The sequence below is a fragment of the Trachinotus anak genome, unplaced genomic scaffold, assembly GCF_046630095.1.
Source record: "Trachinotus anak isolate AG129_WGS33_773 ecotype Australia unplaced genomic scaffold, CSIRO_AGI_Tana_v1 ptg000010l, whole genome shotgun sequence".
Lineage (NCBI taxonomy): Eukaryota > Metazoa > Chordata > Actinopteri > Carangiformes > Carangidae > Trachinotus > Trachinotus anak.
Window position 1 is genome coordinate 1,083,500 of NW_027273861.1, and position 6,556 is coordinate 1,090,055.

At 40.1% G+C, this 6,556-nt stretch overlaps 1 protein-coding gene across 5 annotated transcripts in view; it reads right to left on the minus strand.

The window, feature by feature from the left end:
* st3gal3a (ST3 beta-galactoside alpha-2,3-sialyltransferase 3a) overlaps window positions 1-2,696 on the minus strand; it is a 48,463-nt gene extending 45,767 nt beyond the window's left edge. The window contains exons 1-2 of one of the 5 annotated variants that reach the window (XM_071486779.1): window positions 1,627-2,692; window positions 1,404-1,471 (exon numbers count right to left, since the gene is read on the minus strand). The gene's annotated coding sequence lies outside the window, so the exon portion shown is untranslated. Of the gene's footprint in view, window positions 1-1,403; window positions 1,472-1,596 lie in introns of all 5 variants that reach the window. The other 4 variants (XM_071486778.1, XM_071486777.1, XM_071486781.1 and 1 more) reach the window with 4 other exon arrangements.
* Window positions 2,697-6,556: the final 3,860 nt, after the last annotated feature.

Sequence of the window (6,556 nt, forward strand, 5' to 3'; positions counted from 1 at the left end):
TTGGTTAATTGCCCTGCCCTATAATAATCAGCCATCATAATGAAGAAAATAGCAACATTAACGGGGCTGAGATAGAGCAGCAAAACACACTACCGCTACCAGTATCATTTAAAATGTACTGAGTAAAACTTACTGTGTTACATTTTTAAAAGGGGAAAGGCAAGGGGTAAATATGTTAAGACAGTGATAATAAAAAATAAATAAATAAATGAGAGCATTTAATAATAAATAATAAATTAAATGAGGCTGCCATACCCAGGTGAGAACAGCACCAAGGGCAATCAATAAATTCCAGTCAAGCACTTTGCAGATACAACTGATAATTTCAAATTGGTAATTTGTTTAAATTGCTTAATTAGGTACATCTAGTTAAAACGAATGGAGTCTTATTAAACAGTCCTGCAATAAATCATCCTTCATGCACGTGGTGTGTTTCAATTTTCGTTAAAATTGTTCTAGAGAGGTGTTGATTCACCTGTATGATCACTTTGGAATATATAGTATTGCATGATACACATAGGTTTCTCTGTTATTTAGATGGGGTGGACAAAAAAACAAACAAAAAAAAAAAAAAACCTGGACATCACGTGGCAGTAACTTTTTGGTGGTATATCAGTCCCTAATATCAGTTATCTGTCTCCTTGACTACTACTAATTGGCATCACAACCAGCCCTGAAAAAAAAAAAAACATATCCGTCAACCCCTTGTATCAATTCAGGAATTCTTCCATTTATGTAGTTCACCAAGCTACACCAACGTTTGTATGTTTTTTCATCTGCTGTACTCCACCGAAATGCATGTTGGCAGAGGTACAAGCCTCCTCAATGAACTGGTTCAGGACATCATCAGTGCAAATGTGGCAGGAATGCCTGACATTTCCATGGTGGTGGAAGAGGTCAGGCCAAGTTCATGGTTCTGGTTTTAGCCTTAAGCCAGGACTTAGACTGCACCTATCCATATTCAGTAGCTTTCATTTGAGCTTGGAGCCAGTTTCATTCCACATGATGTTTCAATTGTCATAAAAATATGGAGTGTACCCGTTACAATTTCTTACATTGTTGAACATAGACACACTGACATCAATTTATAACAAAGGCTGAAGTGGTGAGGCCCTGTGTTACACTAGTGGAATTAAAGTTAGGGGGGGATGGTGTTAACCACTAAGGTTAGGTTAATGGGGTCAACGTCGGGCTAGAATAGATCATTTCATTGAACTATAAGTGGAGTTAGTTATGTGACGGGATTTCTGTCCTGAAGAAAAAATGAAGTGTACGCTGTAGTGTATCAAGGACAACATTAAAATAAAGTATAGTATGTTACTGCAGCTAGCAGCTAGCTCATTAACTATGTTTGGCTATGGTCACAGTAATGATAGCCTATTAGCCGCAATAACGTTAGCTACCTTAATAACCACCGCAAACAGTCGACGTCCCTTTCAGGCTGCTGGTGGGAGATGTAGAACGCTCTGTCCTTCAACACACGACATTAATGTGTCAGCAGAGATACCAGGAGACTGGCTACATGTAATATAACGAGTAGCTAATAAGCATGACTAGCTGGCTACGCTAGCAAACAGTCCGTGCTTAGACTCTTACCTAACGGGTACCGTTAATTTTCAAGCTGACCTCAGATCCGTCGGTACTTCCTGCCGACGCGCTGCCCACCAAGCTTCTGATGTGCATTGATCAACATTAGCGTTACGTGAAAACATCCTAGTAAATTATAACTATCACTGCATTTTATCGGCACACTTTAGGGGCAGACCCTGCCCCCCTCCCCTCCGTAAGGATCCGGGCAGCCTTGAGTGGGGTACCCGATTCGCCCAGCTGTGTATGGAGGGAACGTCACGCCAAAATCCATTTAAAGGAATCTGCTGTTAAAAAATGTTTCACCTCTCTGGATACTTCAGATAAATCGACGTGATGGACTTGTACTTGTTAGCATTGTATTTACGTATTTTGAATAGCATCAGCAAGTGATTTGCCTTGCACCAAATATTTAAATTAAAATTGAAATTAAATAAAAGTTTTAAAACTTTGAATAGTTCAAACGCAACAAGGTGTATTTTACTGACTAGCGTGGTGGAAAAAGAGACCTGTGGTATCTCTACCTCCTTCACAAGAAATGAAAGTAAATTTGCACCCCTTGTGCACAGCTTTGGGCAATATCAGTATAAAGTAATTCAGATTCCAGACAGCGTTTTATGGTGATTTCTGGGTAGTATATACTCCAGGGCAGCCAAGTCGCAATAATAATGTAATAAGTCTAATTATTACATTTTTTTTAAGATAAAGTAATGCTGCCACTGCCTTTGTTAACCTGGTTGGTCCGGTGTCCGAGGCTAGAGAATATTCACCACAGAGAGGAGACAGGTAGAAAAATATCCTGAATGATACAAATTCATTTAAGCTGCTCCAAACTAAATGAATTACTGTAAACTACTATAGAAGTACAGATTTCTTTTAGTAACCAAAACAATGTGAGTATATGTTTTACCACTTAAACAATAACCCCTTTTATACACCTCACTCTTCTGTTTAAAAGGTACAAACACAGGATGGGAGCCACTATTCTTCTGCCTACCTGGTATGCAGGTATTCACAGAGCCAGATTGATGTCTGCGTAAAAGGGAGAGCGGCCATGGTGGGACACATGCTGACGCAGTTGCATCTCTACCTCTAACTGTGGAAGCCCAGAGTTGGGGCAACATTATTCCAGATATAATTCAGCTCCACATACATTTTTGTTATGCACACATTGAAAAAAAGAAGTGCAGTAAAGGTATACTGTAAATTCAATGGAAATTCTATTCAACATGCATGAACAAAATTATGCAGCAGTTTGAAAACACAAAATGGATTACAGGCTGGTACAAGTTCCACCACTATATTCAGTACGGTAGCTAGCTTAAAGACGAGCTATGATTTCAGTTCTGCAAAGCAAACAATTTATAGAAAGTGATAATGGGGAAAAAAAGACCAGGCTCTGCATCTAAAAAAACTTAAAGCAGTTGGCAAACAGCCTTTTCATGCATGACCGCCACCTTCTGGTGCACGTTAATTTGCTGCAAACAGATACTGTATATTCAGTTCACCATTCACCAAAAACAATGACCCCGATAAGATGGACCCGTACAGTCTCAGGACAAAATTTCTTTCTACTCTACAAAGATCTAAATTCTTGAATATAAAAATGACTCTTTGAAATCAGTTGAGACATTTAAATTTTATAGCGCTTTTAATCTGGAAAAACAGCAGCCAGTCTTGCCCAATCCAAAATGGCAGCAAACTTGACATATGATCCAGCGGCCAACAAGGCATCTAAGTATATACTTAGATGAAAGTGACCAATTAAAGGAGTGGGGACCTCAGCCACTGTCCCCACCTCCAAAGTCTCAAATGCCAACTTGACAAGTGAGCAAGTGCTGAAATGTTGTAAATGCTGAATTGATTTGTTATATATTATTGTAAACAGAATATCACTGGGTTTTTGACTTTTGGTTGAACAAAGTGTTTGACAAGACACCTGAAGATGGGACCTTAGTTGTCTACTCTGGCTGACTGGCCCCTGCTCAGGTTGAAGCTAGGCAGAGCTAACAGTTGCAACAAAACTAATATGGGAGGTTAAGGGAAATATCACACACACAGTCTGTATTCACTCAGTCTAGAGAAGAGGTCCAATCACCCACAACAAGAGACGACATGTGTCTTGGTGGACCATAGGTGTAAAGGACCTTCAGTAGTCAAAATGGACAGTCACTAAAGTCACATCAATACTGTTTTAAATAGGGTTCAGGGATGTCAAATACTAGTCTTGTCTGTATGATGACTGGTGAATATGAGAACTGTCAAGGTAAATACATTATAAGATTAATGTTTGCAGCAGGTTACTTGTTATTTTTCAAGCACTTATCAGAAATCTCAATTTTGCTTTGTCTATTTTGGGATGAATTCCCTACTGTCTCAGACCTGCTGGGATTTTAACATCCTTACATCTACAGGCATGTAACTCTACCAAGACTCTCATATACTGTAACAGTAAAATCTAGTTCAGAGGGAAGTCTACAATTATAAGTCCAGCACTTTCATTCTGATTTTGGATACTGGGTTTCTGAAATGTATATTCACAGAAATAAACCAGCTTTTAGTCTAAATCACTTTGTGCTTGTACTAGAGATATGCTCATATACATTTTGACATCTCTTTTCATATTTCAGTATCAATAAAGGAACTTTAGTTGTTGCAGACATCCATGCCCTGGCATCAGTCACAAGAGGTTTATAGTAAGGACATGTAGATTTATGGACCCGAAAACTTTGTGGAAGTGTAAAAGAACAGACAGTCCCACAGGATGTCAGGAACATTGTCCCTCAAAATGTCACAGTGTCACTGACAAGACATGGCAGAAGCTGAAATCCCAAAGTGAGAGAAAAAAATCACAGATGGAAACAAAGAGCCAGCAACATAGTGGTGACAAGCTGGAGGTGGGCTTTCTTGGCCCCCTGAACACATACAAGACAGTAAGTGCCGATTTGCAGATCTGCTGTGGATACCCCACAGGACCAGTGTCTCAGCATCAGGAGCTTCAGTACCAGCAACCACAGCGCCTCCAGCCACCAGAATGACATCCACCTTTATCAGCAGCCATGGCACTGCTCCCGAGACATGTCAATCCATCTTACCAAAATTTACTGACTGCCCCAACGAGTGTACCACCTGCTAATATAGCCCCTGAAAATGTAATATCAGCGTGTGTCTGCAATTCAGTTCATTGAAAGTAGGTGTGTCTGGGTGTCTCCATCTGGTGATGGGTAAAGTTGTCAAATGATTGTGAGGAAGCAAGCAACCTGCACACCTGCAGCCTCAGTTTAGTTTTCATACAGTTGAAGTCAGAAGTTCACAAACACCTCAGCCAATGCACTTAAACTTACTTTTGCACAATTCTTGATATTTAACCCCAGAAAACATATGTCTTTGGTAAGTTAGGATGACTACTTCATTTTAGTGAAATGTCATAATAATAGGAGAGAGAATTATTTCTTTCTGTCTTTCATCACTTCCCCAGTGTGTCAGAAGTTTATATGCACTTTGTTAGTATTTGGTAGCATTGTCTTTAAATGTTTTAATTCGGGTCAAACATCTTCCTCAAGCTTCTCGCAGTAAGTTGCTGGAATCTTGGTCCATTGCTCCTGACAGAACCAAAGTTCTGCGTACAAATTTTCATTTGGATTGAACTCAGGGCTTTGTGATGGCCACACCAGTCCCAGAGAGCAAAATGAAACTTCTGGCCAAACAGGCTCTTTGGCCCAAGTCTGGCCCATATATTTCCACATCTGGGAACTGGCCCCCCAGTATGGCTTACAGCCAGAAGATTTTCTGTGTGTGCTAGAATTTGTCCAGGTATTTAAGTAGCATCTGACTATCATGCTGTATGTGGGCCAGTTTTGGGCCGTGGGACTTGGGTTGTATTCAGGACAAAAGCAAACAAGCATGTGGCCCAAGTATGGGCCAGATATATTTTGTTATCTGGGTTACAGTACCTTGAGTTGTTGTCTATTAGCTATTTTACTACAACTTCGGAAACATGCTTGGGGGTCATTGTCCATTGGGAAGACCCATTTGCAATACAAACTTTAACTTCCTGGCTGATGTCTTGAGATGTTGGTTAAACATATCCACTTCATTTTCCTTCCTTATAATGGTGTTAATCGGCTTGCAAGCCCCACCCTTTTTTCTCCAAACATGCGGTGGTTATTATGGGCAAAGAGTCTGATGAGACCATGGGACACTTCTACAGAAAGTAAGGTCTTTGTCCCCATGTGCAGCTGTCCCCATTTTATGTAAAATGCAAAGTAGTGGCCCCATCAGCTAGGTTAACATGACAAGTTGCCATCTCTCAACTTTTGGTCCTTCTATGGTATTAACACACACAGGAAACCAGCAGAGGAAACAAACAAACATCACAGAAGCAAGTGGCCTGTGTGTGAGCCAGATTAATGCATATGATGCTGACAATGTATCTGTAGATTTTGACAAGCATAATTCCAAAAACTGAAGTCAGTCCAGACATCGTAAAGGGCAACGGCAAAATCCACAACACCCTGAGAAATGCAAACAGAATCCGCACTGCAGGTTACAATATAGAATCCATTGTCCTAAAAATCTACTGCAAATTCTCATGCTCAGCCAAAAAAGCAGAATCTCTGAAAGTACAATACAAAGAGATACTGAGGCATTTACAATCGTATTGGTTATCTATTGCAATTCGGTGGATTTTGGAGTGTTGGTTGGCCTGCTCTGAAATGTTATTTTATGTCACTGGGAAAGGAGGACTGCACATTATCTGGGTGGTTATGTGTAGAAATGGTGCTGATGCTACCAACAGCAGTGATGAGGATGATGCCACAGTGTCTGGATGTTTCCTGTTGCTCATGCAGAACATTATGCAGGAATTTGATGGAGCAATTCAGAAGTTGGAAAATAAGAGTGCTGCTGTAGATATTCATGGAGTTATTAGTTGATTATTCCGCTATTTAATCTGAAACTTTTACTCTGT